The sequence below is a fragment of the Felis catus genome, chromosome D2, assembly GCF_018350175.1.
Source record: "Felis catus isolate Fca126 chromosome D2, F.catus_Fca126_mat1.0, whole genome shotgun sequence".
NCBI classification, from domain to species: Eukaryota; Metazoa; Chordata; class Mammalia; order Carnivora; family Felidae; genus Felis; species Felis catus.
In genome coordinates this window covers 1,295,509-1,322,236 of record NC_058378.1, presented here as the reverse complement: position 1 = coordinate 1,322,236, position 26,728 = coordinate 1,295,509, and the positions used below count along the sequence as shown (strand labels likewise).

Sequence of the window (26,728 nt, the reverse complement as noted above, 5' to 3'; positions counted from 1 at the left end):
TCCTCTTCCAGGGGAAGAACCATAGCTCTGAGAGGTGAAGTGGCACAGAGTTGGGCTTGATGTTCATACTGAAACACAAGATGCTGCATGGAAACACTCCATGGAAACCATAGATATCAAATCTGAGGCCACAATTGAATAAAGACTTATAACTGCTTAAGAACGTAATCTGGGAATAATCACTAGTGCATTTTAAAACAATCTTCAGTCTTACTTAATACCGATTTTTAAAATGGAAATGCATTTAGAGTCTCATAACAAGGTTGTCATCTGGGTTCATGACTAGGATCTAACATTTTAGTTTTAAAACCCTTATATTTGATCCACAGTATCAAAATTATTCTCAATGGTGAATAATATTATTAAAATAACATGGTGACTTTTTGATGGATTAATGATATAATAGGCCTAGGGATTAACAAAGAATTTACTTATTTATTATTTATTGTTGGGTTGATGCATGGTAACATGTGTATACTAGAATATGTTCCAGAAAGAACTGTGATTGCCATAGACTTCTTGGAAACTCACTCGAGACACTCCTTGTGTTCTGAAAAGCCACTTTGCAAAGTTCCCATTGGCAATGATGATGATTAGACTCTCTATGAAGCATCAGCTCAGGATCTTTCCTGTACAGATTAGTCCTCCAGTACATTTCAAATATGTTTGAACTTTCATAGCAAAGGAATAAAATAAGGTGAGCCTCCAGTTAACTTAGTTTCTACAATTCAGTTTGGAAAAGGATTCACGTTTTCAAATATTCTCTGGGTGAGGACCCTCCATGGATCAGCATCAGACAGAGTCACCTTGGGAAGGCTGCCACATAAGCCTGCGTGCTTCATTATAGCAAAGCCAAAACGTGGCGGGTAGGAGCAAGACACTGCTTGGTACCCAGGGGCTTGAACTGCGGAGGTGACCTCACAGATCTGTGAAGAAGCTACCCGCTTCCTTTTCAACCAGACACCTGTCTGCAGGACCAGGTGGGGAGGCTTCCTGTTGTATCAGCTATAAGGCTCCTGACTTTTGGAAAGAGAAGATTGGAGAAGATAACCAGCTCAACAAGCGTTACAATCTAGGTGAGACTGAGAGCAACACGCGGATCTCACGGCGAAACTGGAATGTTCAAAGGAGTTCGGAATTCCCAGATTTCCATCTTGGGCAAATAACTCCTTGTAAGGTTAATCACTGAAACACTGTCCATCTATTGTTCTCATACCTGTAACTTCAGATTCTAGATAATCCTGTTATCTATAAAGCCATCGGCATCGCCAGTGGGATGACCAGGTAACATGGAGGTGAAGACGGGTAGAACTAACGTGGGGAGTCATTTTGTGACTTCTACAAGCCGGGCAGATGGTTTCCATACCGTTTCCATGCATGCAGTGGGGAGCGTGACCCTGCTCCCTCACACAGGTGCCCACGATCGGTGAGATGGGCTGTGACTGCACTGGTCCTGAGTACAACCTGGCATTCATTTGTCCCTAGAGATTGCCATCTAAATCCCCACCCAAGCACATGGCCAGAGTCACTTATAACCTTTTAGCACACGGGTGTCAGTTTTAGTGTACTTCAGTTGGAAGGGGTCGGTGTGATAAAGATAACTTTAGAAAGAAATATGTCTGATCAAAACATCACCTGAGAACAACATCTGCCTGAATGTACCATGGAGAAAGGCAGCACACGCCTTCCAGAGGTTAGTGATTACCCGGCTCTAATCTAGGCCGTTGGCCGTAAATGCCAAGAAGGTGTTGCAGACACGAAACATGGGAGATTGTGAAAAGGACGCCAGACGGGTCCTGTCCTGTGATGCGACAAATCTGGACGCACTAACTGTGACCCGCGAGACTGAGTTAGGACTTCCCAGGGGCAGAGAGGTAAGATGCCAGGGTGAAGACCTATCTGCAATATCAGTGTTCTAGAAGGAAAGGTAAATTCTATTAACTGCTAAACAGACAAACCCAACATCAATGCTTTACCACGAGGAACTTTTATCTGTCACTCTGGTGACGTCTAAATGCAGGGCAGAAATCCTTCCCTGCCTAGGGCTGTGCCGTCTGGAGCACATCCTCCACAGCCGCCCTGTCGGGGAAGATTGCCTACGGGAAGTACACCAGTTTTAGTGATTCTGCCCCTGGACTTGGACTTCACAAGTGGCACTCAGTTTCCTTCTCCCTGTCAGGTGAGGCAAGATGGCTACAGTGGGCTGGGCTGGCTGTCGTCCTTCCCCAGTAAGCTGGGCTGTGGTCAGCACTTACCCGAGGGCAGGCCTGATGAAGACGCCTGGGGCTCTGTGGCCTATCTGTCCCCCGCCAGGGCGTTCTTCTGTGACACTCGCTGCAAGCAGCTGGCTGAGCGCCTGCAGGTGACTGCACAGAACTGGAATGTTGTGTCCCCGCCTGTGACCAGGTCCCCTGGAGCTTCTACGTCTCACCGTCATCGGCACCCACACGGGGGCAGTTCCTCCGTCATTGTCAGACTTGCCCACCACACTGGCTCTGCCGTGGCTCCTGCCGTGGCCGGGACTCCCGTGCTCAGGGGTCTGTCTGCTCCTGGGGCCCCAGCCGGCCCTGCGTCCTCCCCTCTCCTGGGGGTCCAGGATGACTCATTGGCCACCTCATCTGCTCTCTGCTCATTGTTAGGAAGCAGTAGCTATCTACCTCTGGCCTGGAAGCTCAGTCCACACCGGCTTTCACGGTCTTGTTCCAGAACCGCGGTTCCACCTGTCGTCCAGAGCCGGTCCCGTGGCTTCCGCCCTGCCAAGGACGAGGCCAGGCTGTGTGCACATTCACAGGTAAGAGAGGCTTCATGCTTGTGTTGTGGTCTGTAAGAGACAAGACATGATGGACCTAGATACTCATTGTGTGGTGAAACTGTGCAGAGCTGTGAACATCCATATGAGAATCGATTTTCTCTTTGAAGCAACTGAGAGCCAATAATGATTCTGACCCCCAAGCACTATAATCCAGAAGGCATAATACAACAAAAACGTGTGTGTGCACGTATGTGTGTACACAGGTATGTGTGTGGGTCAGTGAGGGGTCAAAGGGTACCATCAGATACAGTATGGGTCGTTCATTGGATGAGATGACTTTTTCAGGCACTCAATCTTTCACTCAGAAGTGAAAACTCAAACGAGTGTGTTGCTTCCTGTTGCTGTCCATGCAAGAGCAGGTTCTAGAACACGAGCTGGCATCCTCATACTAGTCCTGCTCTGCAAGCACGGAGATGTTCTAATCAGCCCAGGCTGCCATAACAAAACACTGTGGACTTGGCTGAAGCGACAGGATTTCCCCTCACGGTTCTGGAGGCTGCATCCAGTATCACGGTGAAAAACCTGGTCAGGTTCTGGGAAAGGTTCCCATCCTGGCTTCCAGAAGGCCACCTTCTTGCCTTGTCTTCACCTGGAGGAAAACGGGATCAAACTCCCTCATTTCTCTTCAAAGCCCCTAATCCATCATGGGACCCTCATGACCCCATGTCCTCTAATCCACCTCCAGAAGGGATCACCCTGGAGATTAGGGCTTCAATGTAGGAATTCTGGGGGGGCACAATTCAGCCTGTAGCCAAACTTTACTAAGATGAAAATTGGCCTGGATGCCGAGGAAAGTATTCTTTGTTCTCCTTTTTGTCCCACGTGGGTGGACATCCCACTTTCCGTCCATTTGTCGTTACTAATCATCCCTCAAAACTCATACAAGATCCCGGCTTCTAAGTTAATCCTTCCTTAATTAGTGGGGTCTACAATGGATTTCTCTCATCTTTCAGACTTTCTGTTGTTGCTATTGTAGTTAGAATCAATATCAGACATGACTGTTCTCTAATTTACTTATGGACAGGATTATGAATGAATTTATACCTCCTGGAATAATTACTGATGCACTTATATAGTATAATTATTTCCTTGTGAACATTATATTGTATAACACATGTGCAGAATATGAAGTAAACCGCCCGCCCCAGGCTGGGGATTGTTTATAGTGGGACCTCTATCAAAGTGAGAGAATAGTAAAACACTCATCAATAGTTGAATGTCCATTAAAGGGATGGATAGAATGGGTGGATAGGTGTATATTTTGTGTAATTGACTGCTCTCCCAAACAGGTGTCCCACTATTTTTGAAAACAGCATTAACTGCAGTTTATTTACTTGATAGTATTACAGATTCCCTGATGTCTCTGGAAACCTGGATCCCTGGTTTTAGAGTTTTCCTCTTTACTCAGGAGAAAATATATTCAGGAAAAAATGTAGCAACTCTACACAAGTATCAACTTTGCTGAAGGAGAAAAAGGAAGATGTAAGAAAGGACCTGGACAGCTCTAACCTTGGAAAAAGAGGAGGAAAAAAAGTGCTCTTGGCAAAGAAACTTCGGCTTTTGGTGAAAGAACACAAGACGGATGAATCTAAGGTAATCGTCAGGTTGCAAGAGCGGACAGAGGTAGGGGTCAGCCCCACTGAGGTCGCTCCTGAGACAGGACGCAGTGCGCAGAAGGACCTGGAATGTCACCTGGTGCTTTGGTTGAGGAAATTACTCTAACTCCCTAGCGCACTTCACTTCAGTTGGTCTCGACACGTAAGCAAACGCACTCTTCTGTAACTCTGTGTGGGACTCCAGGTAGTTGATGGGAAGGTAACTGCCAATATCAGCAACAACAATCTAATTTTGAAGTAAGTGACCATGTCATCTCCTTTTATAGAAATAGACTCAAGGACGCCTGGGGGGTCAGTTGGTTAAGCGTCCAACTCTTGGTTTCGGGCCAGGTCCCGATCTCAACGGTTTCATGAGTTTGAGCCCCACACTGGGCTCTGGGCTGACAGTGTGGAGCCTGCTTTGAATTCTCTCTCTCCCTCTCTCTCTGTCCTCCCCCCACACTCACTCTGTCTCTGTCTCTCTCAAAAATAAATAAATAAACTCGAAAAATGGCTAAATAGACTCAGTAAGTCAGTTTTGATCAATGAACACCTGCCGACACCCACTCCACTGGGTCACTGGGTTCTTCCTGGAGATTAACAGAGCACCGTGGCTGTCCGTTGAGCAACAGAGGAAATCCCGTGGCTCACCTGCTACCATCAGAGCCGAGCCAGAGTCGTCAGGGGAAGGCAGGGCCCACCTTACACTAGACCTTATACACCTGAGTCTATCTTACACTAGACACAAGGGGAATAACATTATTTATTTGGGGATCAAGACTCCCCCAAGCAAAGCATATGGTGTAACTTATATAACCCTCATCACAGCCAGACCACACTGATGACCATGTGCCCAGCCTCCTCTCCTGCTCCCCGTTTCTCTCTGCTTCAGTTCCTGGCGGTTTGCTGGGCTTTGAGAGTGATAGTTCCCATGGGGTTTAGCTTTACTGTTCCTACTATCTTTGGTGCCTAGGATAATAAAAGGAAAAGGCCCGAGGGGCTATCTGTTCCTTACAACCAAGGGAGAGAGCTAAATTGGCCTTAAACACTCTCTACTAGATTAATCACTGCAGTTAAAAAATAGGATCTTTTGTGTTTGTGATATTTATTATAAGCTTCTGAAGAACAGTGTTTATTTATTTACTTTTTATCCCTGTGGTAGGCACCAATGTTTCATGTACATTAAATGCTGACTAAGTGAATGATGCAGGAAATCAAGCAGTTTACTGACTCGGCAGTATCTGCTTCTGCCCTCTCCCCCCCAAATGCTCCAGACATGGCAAAAGTCACTCGACATTCCTCTGATCCCAGAATTTAACTTCTGGCCATATTTCTCCTGTTTTTTTTTTTTAAATATTTGTCCTAAATCTCTGTGGTGCATCATTTGCTGACCTTGTGTTAAGTGTTGTCTGAATCCTGCTGGAAGCTGTAAAGATCTGGAAGAGAGTTACCTTTCATACCACGCACAAAAATGAAGCCGGCTGAAAGGCATGTGACCTCTGTGAACTGGCACGTAGAGTCTGGGGTCACACTACTCGGTGTGGGGACAGGAAATAACTGAACTGGACACTCAGATGAAAAAGAAAATGTAAACAGGACCTTGGAGGTGACATTCACACACTGCTAACGGAGTACATCAGAGATCATGCGGAGTTGCAGGTGGAATCCTAGAATAGTGGGGAGAAACCAGCCACCTGGGTGTGGCGAATGTCCCTGGTATCAGCAGCTCCCACGTGGAGAGGCTGGACCACAATTCCCATTTTCAAATTCAAATGTCTGTCATCCCTGCTAGGAAGCGCAGGTCTGGACCTGCCAGCTAACTGCACCAGCCACATGGGAGTGCTTGCCAGGCTCTGATCCAGTGCCTGCCTTCTCCTATGGGCTAGATCTCCTGTTTCCGGGATGCCTAGTGGTCATATCCTATGTTGAACATGAGGAGGACACACTGTAGAAGGTCTGGTGACCCTCCAAGGAAGAGTGTTGGCTTTTATTCCTTCAGGCTGTTAAATTATTGGCTGGTCTTCTAAGGTTTCAAGATGGGAGTTTCGGGGAGACACAGACATTCAGACTACATCAGTTCCTTACAGATCAGTCAGAAAGAGCATACAGTCCAGCAATTCCACTCTTAGGTCTGTACTGATTAAAAGCAGTCACTGGAATTTTCTTACACAGATGTTCATAGCAGCGCTATTCACTGTAGCCCAGAGGTGGAAACAACCCAAATGTCCGTCATCAGATGAATGGATAAATAAATTGTGACGTGTACACACGGCGGAATATTATGGAGCCGCTGGAGGGAATGACAGGCTGGAGCACACTACAGCGTGTATGATCCTCATAAACAGTAGGCAAAGTGAAACCAGCTTGCACAAGAAACCTTCGTGCAATTCAGAAATATAAGTGGAAGGATGAATAGGTAAATTAACATGTGATAGAGAATGTGGAAAAATTCTACAACCTACAAACTACCCTATAATTAAAGACAGTTTAGAGCTAGGGCACAAATACTTTGAAGATTACTGCCATGGAACCTTCTGGAAATCAGTGTTCCTAGGAACATCATGTGAGGAGATTTACTCAGCTAACTCAAATGACTGCGCAAAAGAAGTGAATAACGCCACCGTTCTTCACAGAGCTAGAACAAACAATCCTAAAGTTTGTGTGGAACCAGAAAACACCTGAATAGCTAAAGTAATGTTGAAAAAGAAAACCAAAGCTGGAGGCATCACAGTTCTGGACTTCAAGCTTTATTACAAAGCTATAATCAGCAAAACAGTATGGTACTGGCACACACACACACACACACACACACACACACACACAGACACATAGATCAATGGAACAGAATAGAGAACCCAGAAATGGGCCCACAAACATATGGCCAACTAACCTTTGACAAAACAGGAAAGAATATCCAATGGAAGAAAGTCTCTTCAGCAAATGGTGTTTGGAAAACTGGACAGTAACATGCAGAAGAATGAACCTGGACCACTTTCTTACACCATACACAAAAATAAACTCAAAATGGATGAAAGACCTAAATGTAAGACAGGAAACCATCAAAATTCTAGAGGAGAAAATAGGCAACAACATCTTTGACCTCAGCCACAACAACTTCTTACTAGACATATCTCTGGAGGCAAGGGAAACAAAAGCAAAATGAACTATTGGGACCTCATCAAGATTACAAGCTTCTGCACAGCATTGGAAACAATCAACAATACTAAAAGGCAACCTATGGAATGGGAAAAGATATTTACAAATGACATATTGGATAAAGGGTTAGTGTCCAAAATCTATGAAGAACTTACCAAACTCAACATCCAAGACACAATCCAGTGAAGAAATGGGCAAAGACATGAATAGACACTTCTCAAAAGAAGACATCCAGATGGCCAACAGACATATGAAAAGATGCTCAACATCACTCATCATCAGGGAAATACAAATCAAAACCACAATAAGATACCACCCTGCACCTGTCAGAATGGCTAACATTAACACCTTAGGAAACAACAGATGTTGGTGAAGATGTGGAGAAACAGGAACCCTCTTGCACTCTTGGTGGGAATGCAAACTGGTGCAGCCACTCTGGAAAACAGTATTGAGTTTCCTGAAAAAAAAATAAAAGTAGAACTACCCTATAACCCAGCAATTGGACTACTAGGTATTTATCCAAAGGATACAAAAATGCTGATTCAAAGGGGCACATGCACCCCAATGTTTACAGCAGTGCTATCAACAATAGCCAAAATATGGAAAGAGCCCAAATGGATAAAGATGTGAGATTATATATATAATATATATATATAAAATATATTATTATATATATATTATATATATATGTAATGGAATATTACTCAGCAATAAAAAGAATGAAATCTTGCCATTTGCAACATCGCAGATGGAACTAGAGTTGTTATGCTAAATGAAACACGTCAGAGAAAGACAGATATCACATGATTTCGCTCATCTGTCAGATTTGAGAAACTTAACAGATAAACATAGGAAAAGGGAAGGAAAGATAAGATAAAAACACAGAGAGGGAGGAAACCATACACAACTCTTAAATACAGAGAACAAACTGAGGGTTGCTGGAGAGGGGGTGTGTTAAATGGGTGATGGGCATTGAGGAGGGCACTTTTCGGGATGAGCACTGGGTGTCATACGTAAGAGATGAATCACTGTGTTCTATTCCTGAAGGCAAGACTGCACTGTATGTTAACTAACTTGAATATAAATAAAAAATAAAAGTGGATTTATGTTTCATGCTCTCAAACTTTATACTCAAGCCTAATTAATCTGTAATTCCAAACTAGAATGATCCTTCCTTAAATGTTCTGGGAAGGAGATTATGCTTCTCAAGGGTTCTTCTATTGATTGCTTGGCCATTATGGTCCCTCTTCATAGGAAACAACCAAAGCCTAAGCATGGACACAGGAGGACTTTACCATTTGTTCAGGTCTCCACTCTGCCCCAGCCTACCATCTCCCCTGTCTTTAGGAGACAATGAATTTGAAATTAGGCGATGGCACTCTGCCTAAAGACAGTTTTCAGTACAACCCAGGATGGAATCGGGGAAACCAGTTAGAAAGTCATTACCTCATGGAGGTGAGAAATAGGAAATTTCCTTGGACCAAAAAAGGGAAAGTGGAGATAGTAAGAAGAAGTAAAATCTCAGGTATACTCTGAAAATAGAATGGAAAGAATTTTCTAATGACTTGGCTGTAAGGTGTGAGAAAGGGGGTGTCAGGGTGTGACCAAGGGTTTTGGTTTGAACTACTGGAAGATTAGATCTGCCACTCTGTGGGAGACACTGTGAATTCTACGAGGACCAGGCTTGACACTGGGCACCAAGAATGCTGCTTTGAATATGTCCAGTTGGAGAGTCCATTTAGATATCTCAGGGGAGATCCCACCTCATTCATGGCATTCGTGAATCCAGAGTTCAGCAGACATATCAGGTCTAGAGATACTAATTTGGGAGTATTTATTCTACAAACGACATTTAGCCAAGAGACTCCAGGACATCACCTGGGAGGAGATTAGATCAAAGAGAGAAGTGATTTAAGCATTTGGGCCCAGCACTGATTCTATGTTTCCTCGTAGGCTAGGAAGGAATCACTAAAATAATCTGAAATGAAACACCTACCCAGCTTGAAGAAAAACTAAAGAAAGAGGTACTCCAGAAACCAAGTGTGAAGGTTACATAATGAGAGTGTCCTACACTAAATTAAACAAAATCAAGATTCCAAACTATGCATGATATGAAACCACATGAAGTACTGAGTACCAGCCACAAAAGTGCAGAACAGTGGCTGCTTCTGCGTATGTTCACACGTACATAAACGTTTTCTAGAAGACTCCACAGAAGCGAGTAACTCTGGTTACCTTCAGAGAGTAGCAGAGAAAAGGATGGAAGAAATGGAAAGTAAATTTCTGTTTCTTGCTTCGTGTTCTCGTTTTGATTTAAGTTTTCACATCTATCACGTTCATAATAAACATCGTTAAGATAATTTTAATAGAGATTTATAGACTATGAAAAATATTTGTAAAATATACATTAACCAATGTTCTATTTTTGCATAGGTTTTTTTTTTAAACATTTATTTATTTTTTCAAGACAAAGAGAGACAGAGTGTGAGGGGGAGGGGCAGAGAGAGAGAGGGAGGCGCAGAATCCAAAACAGGCTCCAGGCTCTGAGCTGTCAGCATAGAGCCTGATGTGGGGCTCGAACCCACGAACTGCGAGATGACCTGATCTGAAGTCAGATGCTTAACCGATTGAGCCCCCCAGGTGCCCCTGGGTTTTGTTTTTATGTTACAGTTCCCAATAAAAAAAAAATGTTTGCAAGGTCATGAAACTCCATATTTGCGTTTTATTAATAAAAATGTCTCTAAGTAACAGGGTGAAAGTAAGATAATTATGAAACCAACATCTAATTTATCTGATTCAAACAACAACTTGGCAATCTCATTAGATTTTCTTGGAAAGAAAAGAAAGAACAGCATGATGTATGATATGGCAGGAAAAGACCACAGCTAAGAGTCAAGAGATTTAGGACTGGGGTGTGAACAGCGTCATTTTTGTGACTCCAGGTAGATCACACAATCTCTCTGCTTAAATTCCTTGGTCTCTGTAACCAAGGTGATAATGACACCACGTCAATTCTAGGGATGGTTGTATGGGTGACACAGGCCAAACCCGTCCCTACGGTCCCGTCAGTATGAGGATCACTGTTCTGCACAGAAGTTAAATTTCTGATCGCTTGCTTCCCAAACCTTGATTATGAGACTTAAGATCCCACAGGTACTTTTAAATCTTACTATTTATCAGGATTTTTATACCCCTATTACTCAGAGAGGAAGTTACGTTATACACGACTCTCTTACCGAGCACGGAAGAGCCCCAGGCTAACCCCCGTGCAGCATCCTGGAAAGTCCCCTTCTCTCTCGTGGCTGCAGTGAGAGGGCTGTGGTCATTTCATCCCAAAATAAGCCTGACTTCCTGAACAGCTCTCACTGCTCAGCATTCTTTTCTTCAGAGTCAGTATGCATTCTGTCCCTTATTCATCTCATTCGTTTTTAGAGCATTCTCCATGTAGCTATTCTTTTCCAGGATTTATGTCTCAAAATAAATAATTGCTCTAATAGGAACCTCCTCACATGTACAAAAAAGACAGAATGGCTCATTAAAGTACGGTTATCAGACACCCTCAACTCCCAAATTCCATTTGGCTGCATAAAGTTGATTGTCTATAAGATGTGTTCTAACTAGCATAAGAACTGTGAACACTGCCGGATAACTCTTTTTCATCTGTTCTGGCCAACTGGTATATCGATATTTAGTAACAACTGGCATCTAGAATTTTAGAGGGTTAGGAGAAAAGCGTTCGCCCTCAATAAGCTACCATTCATTCTTATTTAGGTTTGGAGTAAGGAAGGCAAGGTGGGATTATGTGTCTACAAGACATATTGAGTCAGTTGCCATCATCACAAAGGACCCTGGATAGACAGTACAGGTTCAAGAACCTAAAAGGGACCATCCCTAGGACAGCTCACTCCCCCCAGGCTTCCCACCAAAACCGCTCAGTGGAGGGTCACAGGCATGTGAGGGAAAAGGCTGTGGATGTCACTTTTGGAAAACGCAAACGTTGGGGGAACGACACTAGGAGAGGTGTGGGGGAGGCTCCTTGGACCTGTTTCTCTGATTCCAGCACTGGCTCATCTCAGTACCCTTGGCCCCTCCGCGTGAGGAGGTGGGCTGACAGGGAGACGTGTCCTCCATGCCCCAGATCACCATGTCAGCCTCTCCCCTCAGTGTTATCCTAGTGCAGCCCGCTGAGAGGGGCAACCCTAATTGTGAGTGCTTCGCGAATTCCTCCCGGAGAGGTGCTGACTGATTTAGGTTATGCTATCCCCCCAATTCTCGATTTCTGAGTGCTTGCATAAGGTCTTCCTTTGCTGATTTGAATTCTAACTTGAAGATGGAATGACAACGTCTGACTATTACGGAGCCTCGTATTATTTCTCAAGAGGATCTTGCTCTTTGAATACATTGGGGCACTCTTCTTTCCATTTTGTTAGCTTTAATCGGTATCTGTGCAGCTGACTTTATGCCATCCTATCAATCTAAGGCCACGAGGCTCTGAGTACCTGGTAACTCAGGACTGCCACCGACTGGAAAGCCTGGGGCAGCTGAGGGGGTCATCCATCTTCCTACTATTTTCCTTAAATGGAGTCCATCAATTTTCGACCCGAGAGGTGTGGAAATTAGCTGAATGTAGAAGCAATGGACTCTGCAAAGTGCTTGGAGTACATCTGCCTATGAGTTATTAACTCTAGATTTTTCCTTCTTTCCATGTACCCTTATATGAATATCTAGATATAGTCTAGCCATTCAGAGAACTAGTATATGGATACCTGTATCTATCTATCTATCTATCTATCTATCTATCTATCTATCTATCTATCATCTATTGTCTACCTTCTATCTATCCATCTATCTGTCTTCTATCTGTCATCTATCTATCCATCCATCTATCTGTCATCTATCGTATATCTATGATTTATCTTATCTATTAAAAATCATGGGTTCATACTGACACTTTCAATTTGAATAGGGTTTCCCACGATCTCCCTCCTCTCCACATATGTATACCCATTCACTGACAGTGAGAATGTGGCTTCCTCTATCCTTAATATATGTCCTGGGTCACATTTCCTACAGCAGTCCTATGGCTGTTGCCAAATCCTCTTCCATGGAGATGTCCTCTTTACCACAACAGGGCTAAGCTTCTACCATTGCTCTCACCTCCTGCTTGGTTATCACTTCCTCCTGTGCATGTTTGGGACCTCTGTCCTGGGCTGTATTCGTCTATGACTTGGTGCCCTCCTCACTTTGCTTGAGATTCAACACTCTGAGCCAGACAGCCCTCCTACATGATGCCTGCTTTTCCCTACTTGAGCTTTAAAATGTTTTTTAAATGTTTATTTACTATTTGAGAGAGAGAGAGAGAAAGAAAGAGAGAGAAAGAGACAGAGAGACAGAGAGAGAGAGAGAGAGAGAGGGAAGAGTGCACCCTGGGGAGGGGCAGAGAGAAAGGGAGACACAGAATCTGAGGCAGGCTCCAGGCTTTGAGTTGTCAGCACAGAGTCTGACCCGGGCTGGAACTCACAAACCGTGAGACCATGACCTGAGCTGAAGTTGGAGACTTAACCGACTGAGCCACCCAGGTGCCCTTTCCCTACTTGAGCTTTAAACTCCACTCTGGATCCGTCCCTCTGTTGGCCACCCCTATTTACTGGGGGCTCTGACTCTCCTCTCTGATTCTGTGTAATCATCTGTCTTGGTTGGCCGTACCCAATGGCTTACGAGGGATTGCTCAGGGAGATTAGAGAATGGAAGGACACCAGAGGAGAAAGAGAAAGGAAAATGAAGAGGAAGAGGAAGAGCTTTCTCTTTTTTACCTATTGTGTGAATATGATACACCCTCCAAGTCAAAATTATGTGCGTATGGTATGCAAGAGAAGCCCAGCAGGCAATGAATAAATTACACTCAGCCAATAAGAAAGAAGGAGGGTGGAGAAGACTCACACATTGACAACTTTCCCACCCGAGTGGCACCCTCAACACTCTGGTCTGTATTTAATGCATGCAAGATTCAGGTCAACCACCCTCCTGGTATATCTCATTCAACGTCTTAATTTTCCAAGATGGTGAAAACTTCTTTGACTCTTTTTGGATGTATTCCAACATGTAGAAACTCCTCTACCAGGGTCTAGGTTATATTTTGACCTGTTTTCTTCCGTCTTTATAAACCTTATAAATATGACTGTTCCCCGCCTAGAAATCTCCCAGACTAAAGGCAATTCTATTACGCAGCCAATCTACCATGTTTCTTAATAAAATTATCACGGAGGATCTCAATACTCTATTTCAATAATTTTCATTATGAAAAAAAATGTGTTTCCTGGCTTTTTAAATTTGAAATATCTACCCAATTCCCATTCCTGATTCTTTCCAATGAACATGTTCAGTGGTCTCAGCTTCAAAATGTGCAGCACTAAGCTCCCTTCTATCACTATGATTACCATTACCATCACCGTTATCATACTGTCAAAATCTGTGCGTCTAGAGCAACCCGTCAAGTGATAATGGATATTCTAAATGTCCTGTCTTATTCTTGGAAAGAGTAGAAAGTCTAGGACACAAAAATTGGTATTCAGAACGATCGCTTTGAAAATGGGTTTTCCTTATTGTCCACTAATTCAAATGCAGAATACTGGGTGGGTTGTCATAAAATAATACACAGGTATAGACGCTGGCCCTGGTGCTTTCATGGACTGGCTGTGTGACCAACAGGCCGAGTATGTTTTCTCAGCCTCCATTTCTGTGTCTGTAAAACAGAGACCAGTATGGCTGAGGGGCAGAGTAGAATTCTACATGGCTTTTAAAGTTTCTTCCAATTATGAAATAGTGATTTCATCATCTTAATCTGTTTCTCACTTACTTTTCTTAAGAATTAAAAGAATTCTTAGAAGAGGAGGCAAATAAACGTTACACATTAGGGTTCTGGAAAACACATGCTGGTTGCCCTCCCTCCGGCTCACAGGTCTGGTAGCTGGCCCTCACACCCCCAGCCACCACCAAGCTTCAGTGGCTCGGGTGCTAATGTCTGGAAGTCATCATTGTCTCTCCCGGACTTGCATCTGTTTTGGCTTACCTAAAGCTTCAGAGAGTTCTAGGCCAGGAGCGCCAGCGCAGGGAACAGCAAAGAGCCAGGGTGACTTGTGGAATGGAGCTGGCACTCAGAGCCTTACACACAATGTGACTACCTCTTTGAGCGCCCTGCTCGTGGCACAGAGTGTGAAGGAATCTCCCCTCCTCCCAGCATCCAATAGACTCGTTGTGGTTTATGGCCTTCAGTCCTGCCAGTCATCATGACCACAAAACTGTATTTAGGAGGTTTTCTGGCAGGAAGCACACAGATTTTAAGGTCCCTTCATCTCAGGCCGCCGTCTGGTGTCAGGTCCTTCGGGAGACATCCACCTGTCTTTGAGGCCTGTGACATGTGCACTGACCTTGGGACCTGCTACATCACCATGAGCTTGTGTACTTGACCTCGCCTCGTGCAAATTGCCTTACAGAATACTTTCTAGGGGAACTCTACTGCTGTGGGCCATGTGGATCTTTCCTTCTAGCCCGACTGTCTTCCTGTTTTCCTTAGTGACTCCAGAGAAGATCAAAAGATTTGCATTTCACAGAATGTCTACAGCAGTTCCATGTTAGCCATAGCAAATGGACAGATCCAAGATCACTCATTATAATAAATAATCATTGGTTAATCAAAATACTTGGGGGCGTCTGGGTGGCTCAGTTGGCTGAGTGTCCAACTCTTGATTTGGGCTCAGACCACAATCCCAGGGTCGTGGGATCCACGTGCGCTCCGCATTGACAGTGTGGAGCCTGCTCAGGATTCTGCCTCCTCTCTCTGCCCCTCCCCTACTCATTCTCTCTCTCTCTCTCTCTCAAAAAAAAAATTTAGAAAAAGTATTTGGTTTATGACATTGATACTGTTGATGGAAACAACACTAGTGGATTTTATGGGAAGTTCTTTATGTGTTGGTTGTTGTGAAGTTCCATATTCCTGATGGGTGGCCCCGGAGTGCAAGCTTTTGACCACATGACGTCGCCTCTGAAATTCTCCTCGGTATTCATAAGTATGTGCGCTCATGAATCACCATTCCAACTTCTGGAAACTATGTTTTCCTATTTGTTTGGCTGCTTTAACATATGCCACATAATAGTGGTTTAAATAGGACGGGGGTTCTCTGTCTCTGTCTCCTGTGCCCACCCGGGCCCCTACCCACCCTCTGTCCATCTATCTCTGTTTCTGACACAAGCGTGCACGCACACATGCACACGTACATGCATGTGCACACATACACACACACACACACACGCACACACACGTTGGTAGGGCTTTTGCTCTGGGAGTCCCCCCAGGAACAGAGGTCGTGCGATCTTGTCCCGTGATCCTCTAGGGATGTTTCCCTCGCCTATGAGTTCATAGCTGACTCCCCACTTCCACAGTGATGCTCAGACTATAATAAGGAAGAAACAGAAAGTAGGAGGCAAGCTTTTTTTTTTAAAGGACATCGGTCTAAAGTTACACCTAATGCTTTAGTTCACAGAATTTGGGTACATGGGGAACACCTATTACCATCGGGGTCCAGAAAAGCTAGAGACTATGTGAGTAGTCATTTGGTCACTTAAAACAGGGTGTTTCTATTTTTAGCAGGGAAATGGGAGAATGAACCTGGGGATAACTGACTGGTAGTGTTGGCTGCACTTACTATGGTGCTGAACTAGTATTTGTTTCGTCTTCCATGTACATCATAAAAAGCACAGACCGAGGAACGCGGTACGCTCTCTGTTGTTGACAAACAACAGATCCAGTTGAAGACCTATCATCCCCCAAACATCCCCGGAGTGTAGTAGAGAACATTAAGGACACTCACCTCCCTTCCCCATGGCTGCTGGCTTGCTGGTGACAGCGGCGTCCCTCCTGGGCCCACAGCCACTGGCCCGATCGATGTGGCCCGTCTTCTCCAGCCCCTGTTCTCACCTACCCTAGGGGTCCCTGCACCTGACTCGGGGCCATGGACACCCCCAGGGGCTCCACTGTCTCTTGCTGGCTGGCTTAGTCCTGCTCACGTTAAGTCACGAGTCTCCGGCGGACCTCAACTGACCAGAACCCAGGAACAAAGCAAAGAGCGATGAAAGCTTTACCCTTTGGTGCACGGCCCGGACTGCTTTGGATGATAACGAAGTATAATTTGTATCCGTGCTTCTCCGCGCGCTGATCTACAGCCTTAGCGGCTAATGCAGACCGACGCAGTGCTTCCTTTCCTGAGAAAGTCCCGTCCACAGTGCAGCTGACCTCGTTCTTGGGCTCACGGCATCACCAGGCAGCATTGGCCACGGCCCACGCTGGGCAGAACGGAGTGTGTCCGCGTCTGCCTTTCTTTCTGCTGTTGCACCGGCTGTGCCCTGGCTCACCGGAGACTATGATGCCCCGTTCCATCTGCATCATAAGGACGACAATTGTATGAAGTTTTCCTGAAAGACGGACAGAGGAAGATATCTGGATTTAGAACCAGAAGAGGAAAGACCTTTAACTGCAAAGGACTGTCTCTTGGGTCAGCTCCAAAGATACGTCTGCCACTAAGTATGAAGTTACCTTCAGAGGATACTTTTGTTCTCATCACATTGGCACCACTTTAAAACATCGTACGTGTCTTTCCGTCTTAAACAATCAGGTATGGTCATAGGTGTGATTAACGTTCTAATTTTAACACTTCCTTTTAGGTAAGAAAGAAAATTAAATAGGGGATAGGATATAAGAGTTACAATAGCAAAGATTTCAAAAATTATAAAAAATAATATAGAATATAATACTGAAGATTTTCTTTCCATGAAAAAATCAGTTTGGGGATAGGCTGTCCGAACAGGAAAATAGAAAATATTGGCACAATTTTTCTAAATAAAACACTAGAAAACAAAGGGTTGGGAATTAACAACATCTAAAAAATAATCATAGAACTTAATTGTATTATTGTTGAACAAGAGAAAACAAAATCTAATTTTATCAAGGTTTTATGTGGACATTAAACCTTATTTCCACATCAATATGCCCTTAATGTGGAATTTTAATTCAATCACCATCTTTTAGAATTTTATTTGTTAAAAAAGTACTTTTTATTCAAATAGAATATTTTGTTTTTCTTTAATACTATCAAGAACACCTCAGATAATCAATACAGAAAAGCTGATAATAGAGACAGTGAATATTTATTATGCATTTATTATGAACCAGGCACTAAGCTAGATTCCCTATATCTATTAGCTGTTTTATTGTCTCATAGGTAATGATAGGTCACATTTATCCACATTTAATGTAGAATTTGGGATGTTTTACGCACACTGGTTCACTTAATCATGACTGCAACTCTAAAAGGTAAGTACTTTTGTTACCGTCTTTTGCAGGGGAAGAATTTGGAGCATACGCCCACTATGCAACTTGTCCATAGACTGGTAAGTGCCAGATTGGGGCCGGAATCCCAAACCAACTCTCATACACAAGCCACTTTATCATCCACATTTAACAAAGGAAGAAATTGAGTCTTACCATTTCAGTAATTTTTCTAAGGTTATACACAAGAAATTAATGGGACGAGGTTAATTTTAATGTTCTAATCATGTAATTAGAAATCATAGCCATGGGGCGCCTGGGTGGCTCAGTTGGTTAAGCAACCGACTTCGGCTCGGGTCATGATCTCATGGTTTGTGAGTTCGAGCCCCGCATCGGGCTCTGTGCTGACAGCTCAGAGCCTGGAGCCTGCTTCGGATTCTGTGTCTCCCCCTCTCTCTGCCTCTCCCCTGCTCAGGCTCTGTGTCTCTCTGTCTCTCAATAATAAATAAACGTCAAAAAAAAAGAAAGAAATTATTAAAAAAAAAAAAGAAATCATAGTCACTAGATCACCTGCTCTGAAAATCCCAGAACCAGAGATGTTCTGTGACTACGCAGCCAGTGGCAGACAGAGGCCGAGATAACTGACCTTCAGACCCACTAACCGGAGACACCAGGTTCTTTCTGGGGCACCCTGCCATATCCATTTGGGCCTAACATACTTGAAATAGAGATAAAAGGACCAAGTGACTTGTTTTCTTCTATAACTTCACAGGCTACTTTTCTCGTAAGAAATCCTGGACCATGCAGAGAGTTACTAAATTGTATGCCTCAGCTCTTCAAACACTCTGTCTAGTCACAGCCCAGGAATTAATGTTCAATCAAGCGGAAGTCAATACAATTTATCATATGGCAGCTACCACGTGTAGAAAAACTCTAAGAGTCTAGCCAACACTTTGTATAGAATTGTTTTAAGTTAAATTCATTTTCAGGGTTTTTCTTGGTGTAAACAAACTGTGTTCATTCTAATAAGCTAATATACTTAAAATCTTAATTTTTCATTTTAAAAATAAAGTGTGTGTATGTTTAGAGATTGGAAGCTAACACTCTAGGATTATAAAAATCATATGCTTCTTTTATGAAAGAAGAAAGACCTCAGGGCTGTAATATCCCCCTTAATATCATTTTTCAGTTCTGCACTACATAACTATCCTTTGGAAAAAAAAGAAAGCACTCAAGATGCTGAGCCAGTATTTTGAGCTTCATATTAGTGAGCTCATTCCATTAGATTAATCTTTGGATTCGGTAAAATGTAAAGCAATTATTTAAATCAGAGCCTCCAGCTGGAGATGTACTTTGCAAATACATGTTCAGTAGTGCAAAACTTATATATTTGTTCATTAGCAGAGGTGAGAATTAGACCCTGGGTATTTATTAATAATTTAATGATAATAAGTTACAATCTCTGAAATCCAAAGTTAACTTTTTCTAATGATTGATTGCAAAGAAAAAAAGAAAAGAAAAGAAAAGAAAAAAATCTTTGCTGCACCAGAACTATGGAAATGCAAATGAATTACCAAGCAGAACTCCTCCTGTGACACACTCCTTCCTCCCAGGATAGAAGGGAGCGGTGACTGCTGGGGGTGGGGGTCAGTAATTACTGTATGTGATAATTATTCAACTGTGTCCTGTTACTTTTCTGAAAAAAGGCAAAGAATGTCTGCTGCAAAGGTAATTTAACAAATTTAGATTAGATTTGCTCCAAGGGGAATATCATTCCTCATGTTATAAAACTGTAACCTTCAGTTAGAGAGGTTTGTGCAGTAAAAATGCTGAATTCTAGGCTCAGTCCTATGACTATTAAACCGTTGTCCTTGGGTAGCCACCTCACCTACTTGGGCTTCTGTTCTGCAGAAACAAAATTCGCAGTGGCGGTGGGAAGGCCCTTAAGTTTCTAAATAATGCTGAATAATGCTGAAAGTGAATTGAAGTAAATGTGCTAAAATATTCAGAGCAGTAGCTCAGTTCCATTAGCTTCTTAAATGATAGCAGTATAAACTGATATAGTAATAAATCTCTATTCATTGTCCCAACTGTCAAATTATCCCACTTTGTTAAACTCAACTCAAAAGCAATTTATTGAATAATTGCTCTATGTACCAGGCATTATGCTGGGATCATGGGAGAATCACGTCAGTGTGGGCCACTTACTTCTCTCAAGGTCCCAACTCACAAGGAGAAAAATAAGACAAGCTAACACAAAAACTGTCAACTAAAGTACAAAATATGATGAATGAATCTCCAATGCATTTTTTGCAGAACTAGGCAAGCTGGTCTCAACATTTGTAGGGAAAGACAAGGGACCTAGTATAGTCAAAACAATCTTGAAAAGAATGACAACGTTAAAGGACTCGTAATGCCCGATTTAATAACCTAGTACTACCCAGTACTGGGTAGTACTCATTAATGAAAGACATATTCATCGATAGAATAGAATTGAGATTCCAGAAATAAATCCATTCCTAACTTACTTTTTTCAAGATTGACCAGAAAATTCAAGGCTGAAATTTTTTTTTTTTTTTTTTTTTTTACAACAAATGGCCCTGGAAACTGAGAATCCACATGAAAAACAATCATGTTGGTTTCCTCCCCCACACTAAATGCAAAAATTAACTTCACTGGATCTAAGACCTAAATGTAAAAGCTAAAACTACAACTGTCAGAAGCAGGCATGTGGGTAAATCTTCATAACATTAGATTATGAAATAATTTCTTGGATATGATAGAGAAAGTACATTCAACAAATGAAAAGCTAGACACACTGGACTCCATCAAAACCGAAAACACTTGTGGTTTAAAGGACATGTTCAAGAATGTGAAATGACAATCCAAAGTATGGGAGGAAATCCTTGCAAATCGTGTATCTGGGAAGGAACTTGAGTTTGGAGTGTGTGTAAAGACGCCTTACAACTCAACAATTAACAAGACAAGTAACTCAATTAAAAAATGAGCAAAGTATCAGATATGCTAACAACCAATATGCACACAAGAAGATGCCGATCCTTGGAACTTGAAGAGATGCAAATCACAGCTACAGTGAGATGCCACTTCACAACTGCTTGGACGGCTATCGTCATCGTAAAAGATGGGGACAAAGCAGGTGAGGATGTGGAGAAATCGAAACCCTCATTATGTGGCTGGTGGGAACGCAAAATGGTGCATTCCCCCTTTGGAAAACAGTTTTGTAGTTCTTCAAAAAGTTAAACACTCACCGTATAACCCAGTGATTCTACTCCTACATATATACTCAAGAGAACTAAAGGCATAGGTCTACACAAAAACTTGTGCACCAATGTTCGTGGCAGCGTTGTCGCGATTGCTAAAAAGCGGAATACTACACTTGCGCCATGCTACACATATACAATATGTGATACATGTCACGACATGGAAAAACCTTGGAAACATGCCAAGTGAAAGAAATCATGTACTAATGAGTACTCACTTCCTATTCCTCAATGCCTCAACCACTGGTAGCCATAATCTGTCTCTATGGATTTGCTTACTCCGGACAGTTCATATAAATAAAATCATATAATATGTGGTTGTGTGTGTCTGAGCATCTTACCAGGCGCTGGGTCTGCCTTATTGTGGTGGTTGAGTAAATGCTTGGCTGAGCTGATCACCTGAGAAAAACGGGCCAAGCGTACAGCCTACAGCATGGGTTTTCATTCACTCAGTAATAAATTAAGGATCTTCCCATTTAAGCTCTCTTAAACACATTTTTAAGTAAACTAGGGGCAAACCTCTCACATTTTGCTTCACTTTGGGATACACATATTTCCCTTTCAGCATGTCCACAAGAATGTTTTAAGTATTGATTATCTTTCTAACACCAGTTCATCGGAACGTTCTCGCTCTCTAGTCTCTGGCCTTTCGCTTGCGGTATTCCGTCTCCATGCTGTCTGCTTTTCCTTGCTGGTTCTTACTCAACCTCAGGGAAGCTTCCCTGATTCTCCTCACACAAAGCTGTCTACACCCATCCTCCATGAACATAAGTCACTTATTTTCCTCTACAAAATCAAATATTGCTCAAAATATGTGTCCAGTTGGCTTCCTTCATAGAATGGCAAGTTCATAGGGTTGTATTTGTTTTCCTCACTCACATCTTCACAGCCTCACCTAAGATTTTCACAAGCTGAGTGCTCCTTAATAATATGTCATTCTATTTATGGTTTATTTAGGGATGGATCAAATTTCTTTGAACATAGAAACTGGGAAAAAAACCTCCTCATTTTATATTTACACAGGAAAATCTTCTTGGTTATACCTGACTTTGTATCATTAAAAATATTTTTGTTTTTGTTTATGTGGAAAAATGCATTCCAGATGTTATTCTGCAATTTGATGTTTATTCATTTATCCAACATTTTATATCATTTCACTCCCCACATGGGCCATGTGCCAAGGGAAGGACCCAAACTCTGTCTCTGAAATCATGAAGCTAATACTATTGGTTTTTCTTCTTCACTTAGGCATTTATTTTTCATTATGCAGGCATGTATAGAATTATTACCAAATATTATCATTTAAAAAATTTTTTTTGCATTTATTTATTTTTGAGAGACAGAGAGACAGAGCGTGAGCAGGGGAGGGGCAGAGAGAAAGGGAGACACAGAATCCGAAGCAGGCTCCAGACTGAGTGGTCAGCACAGAGCCCGATGCGGGGCTTGAACCCACGAACTATGAAATCATCCTGAGCCGAAGTCAGATGCTTAACCGACTGAGCCACCCAGGCACCCCTCAGACATGACCATTTAACTCTTATGTTATTAAATTTATGACAGTATGTGTCTGATATCAATAGATTAAAGTTTCCTTGAGGGTAGAGTTTGCATGTTGTTTATCTTCACAGACGACAATAAATACTCAGCATAGATTCCATAAATATTTCAATATCTAACCACCTAATTATAGTTTTAAAAATACATGAAATCGTACAACTACTTTAAATGATTTTCCCCAAAATAAACAAAATAAGATTATCAAATTCACTGAAGTTACTGATTTCTTGCCTTTTTAAATCTTTACGGTATATCTTATATGCTTAAAAAGAAGAGTAATGCTCTTCTTAATATAGTTTCTTGTCACTTTATTTAAAGATGGCCAGTTATTAGTAATATTTTATACTATCTAGGATGAATGCTGATACCCTGAAATAAATTAATGTTTGGTCACAGTTTTGTATCTAGGATAAATCAGTTATTTTTATGTTGCTTCTATTCTGTGTATCAAAATTTAAAGAATAATTTAAGATCATTACTAGTCTAAAAAATAACTAAATACAACGACATACCCTTTTGCTAAGAGTTTAAAAGCTGTGTTCAAAATACGGTTGGATAGTAAGCTACATACAGTACACACTGACACATGAGCCCAGATGATTCTAGAACCCAGTTTCCTCATGCGATGCTTTAGGTAGTTTTAGAAATGTGAAAAAGTGACTCAGTCACCTGCTTGACATCGAGTATTTATAGGACTATAGGTGTTTGTAAGTTAAAAAATTGTTAATCTGGGGCACGTGGGGGGTTCTGTCAGTTAAGCATCTACTCTTGGTTTCTGCTCGGGTCATAATCTCATGATTCGTGAGCTCGAGCCATGCATCGGGCTCTGTGCTGGCAGTGCAGAGCCTGTTTGGGACTCTCTCTCCTTCTCTCTCTGCCCCTCCCCCACTCGCTCTGTCTCTGTCACTCTCAAAATAAATAAATAAACATAAAAAAATATAAAAAAATTATTAACTCTGCAAAGAGCATTTTTTATTCATCAATTGTCTGCCTTCAGGAAAATCACTTGCCCTTGCACCACACGCTGTCTACTTTGCGAGCGTAAACGGGCTTTCATGATGATGTAGAAGTCACATTTATGCTTCCACTTCACCAACACCCAGTTCAAGGTCTTACCTACCGGTGGAAGTCATACACAGGGCTTTCATACCTGAGTGTGGGAGCACTGACTGATTTAGGAAGGGATGTTCTCCCAGCATGCCCGGAAACGCAGACAGGTGTCTGAGAAGATGCACTAGGGAGTGTCAGCTGGTGCTCTTGGACATTGTATCGGGTCAGAAAATAAACCCGAGATAGAACACCATACTCTACACACACAGAAACAAGGCAGCAAAAGCCCTATTCTTCTAACCTGGGTGAGGGTGGGAATTAAAATAAAGGCTAAATATGTAAATATAACATATAATTTGAATACTCGATCACTGAAAACAATAAAATAAGGAAAGGAGTAATCATCATAGCTACCATTTGTTAAAGCATGCCGTGCAACATTAACATGCAGGAGCTAAGGATCGTTAGAGTTCCCAATTTCCAGATGAGAAAATAAGACGAAGAAAGATTAAAAACTTTCTCTCAACCACACACATTTGAGGAGCATGGGGGGGGGGCAGGATTTAAAACAGTGTATATTTCACTTGAAACTCATGGTTTCATCTACCACGACGTGCGATGATGATGGTGGCAGTGCCCACTTTCCCTCCCTGCAGGTGGCTCTTAACCTGAGGATGGACTGTGGTTTCAGTCCACACGGGTGCCCTGGGGGGAGGGCTTGGGATCCGTGCAGCCTCCCCCATTTGTCTATCACTTGACTGGCAGGGATCCACCATTTGCTATTAGCCAGATGGGGGGAAATGGATGGCTGCAGGAAATAGTTTAGGGGAATAGTCAATGGGATTGATCAAATGGTTATACTGAAACATTGGTTTCCCTGGGATAGTGATGGTTTTGAAAAAGCGAACAGAAGTTTTCAAGGGGGGAGGTGTTTTTAATAAAATAAGATGTGTTTAGTGTGAAGAGCTTATCAAAGCCCAGGAAGTGGTTGCTAGTTTTGAGATAAAAAGTTTGAAGAATTGCAGGAGATGGTTGCAGAAGAGATGAAAGGAGGAAGAAGAGTCAGAAGAGAAGGAGATGGGAGGTGGGAGGTGAAACCAATCGTAAGTGATTTTCCGAAAGGACATCACTGGTGTTGACTAGAGGTGAGCCACTTTCTGTGGTTGCTGGGAGGTCACGCGAGAGGAGTCTCCCCCAGGGGCAAGGAGCGGTGCAGAGGCCAGGCTGCCAGGGGAAAGGGGAGGTGTAAGATGCGGTCAGAGTATCTTCAGGTGGGACCGGCCTCTGCACAAGGGAAAGCCTGGGAAGAAGCAAGCACAGAGGAATCAACGTGTGCTCCCAATGGGACGGGGAAGGCTAATGGGGCTGTGGAAGAGGCTCAGGCAGGAGGCCAGCCCTGGAGAGGAAGGAGGTTGGTTACCTTTGCCTCTAGGGTGGGAGGAAAGTAGCAGCCATTGGGACAACATGAAGGGATTGCAAAGGCGGCCGAGGTCATGGGAACGTGCTCAGTGGAGGAGGAAGTCAGACGCTGAAGGTAAGTGGGTTGGGGCAGGCAATGAGCTGATGCAATAAGGATGAACCTAAAATAAATAGGATTTCCACGTGGCAGACGGAGCAGAAGCGCCGGGAACAGAGATCGTCCCTGCCGGCTGGGAGCTCGCCTGGGCACCGCCGTGCCCTCCCGACGCATCCTCTTCTCCCCTCACGACTCTGCCCACGCTGTCCCCAGGTTACTAGTAGAAGATCTCACCCAACTGGCTGCAGTGTTTGTGCCGTCAACCCCTGTGTTCCCAGCACACGTCCCGATACCCGTGACTGAGTACAGGATCACGGGTACGGGGTTTTCTCCCCCTTCCTCTTGTCCCTTCCTCCCAGAAGCACACTTCCAAGGGAGAAGGATTGCCGGACAAAGGTCCTTGAGAAGCCTTCCAAGGTCTTCACGGTGAGATGCTCTGTCTAGGAAGTTTCACTGACTAGAATTCACCTGTGACAAATATCTCAGTCCAGCTGCTCACATGCAAATCATCGAGGGGCCTTGTTAAGATATCAGCTGGGATTTCAGTCGAGGGTGAGATCCAAGTGTCTGCATTGTTTATCAGCTACAGAGTGACACTCCTGGTTCGTATCCAATGCACGGAGCAACAGAGACTTAACTCTATAGATTCTCCACTTTTGTCATGTGAAACCACATCCTGGCTGGCCCACATCCAACTGCATCAACCTTCTGGCATTTATGCCCTTCTGGTTCTTGTGCTCCTCTCTTGCTGCTCCTTGACGTGCCAGTGCGTCTCACTCCAACGTTTCTTGTGTATTCGGAGTCTGCCTGTGCACCTGACGTCAGTGGCACCTTTGTCCTGATCGTTCAGTCTAATCGTGTCTTTCTTGAGCTGTCTTTCTGCTCTGACCTTGCTCATGGCACACGTTTGTCACGCGTGCTGCCACGTGTGTGTCTCGTATTGGGGACCTTGCAGTAAACATGCGCGTGAATGAAGCAGGCACATCGTGGGGCAGTATCAGGAGACGGCTGGAGCCACACAGAGATGCCAACATCTGGCAGATGTGAAGATGGAGAGGAAAGTCAGAAACAAGTCAGGGGACCGGGTCAGATCACAGAGGGAACGAAGGAGAAAACAAATGGGAAGTTTCTGATACCAAGAGGGTACTGCATTAAAATGAAGAAACCTGATCGTCTCAGAGCAGATAAAGCCCCTTGTCACATAGTCCAACATGGTCCAAATAGCATGGATCTGGCACTTTCAATTACCTGAAGACGTAAGTCATAAGTGAGACTTACCCTCGTTGTATTGATTCCTATAGTCGGGGTAAGTGAAAATCATCACCAGAGGAAATGTGGCTGCAGTTCTAATATACTGATCAGTGATGGAGACCATTTCTTGAACAACTATTTGTAGAACATGCACCCTGTGCCAGGCCTCAGGAGTATCTAGAGAAAGAA

At 43.3% G+C, this 26,728-nt stretch overlaps 1 long non-coding RNA gene across 2 annotated transcripts in view; it reads right to left on the bottom strand.

Annotated features, from left to right (window-relative positions):
* LOC123380723 overlaps positions 1-26,728 on the bottom strand; it is a 195,755-nt gene that overhangs the window by 67,890 nt on the left and 101,137 nt on the right. The window contains exon 3 of one of the 2 annotated variants that reach the window (XR_006586812.1): positions 16,431-17,031. This is a non-coding gene — a long non-coding RNA (uncharacterized LOC123380723). Of the gene's footprint in view, positions 1-15,427; positions 17,032-26,728 lie in introns of those variants that run through there. The other variant, XR_006586813.1, reaches the window with a different exon arrangement.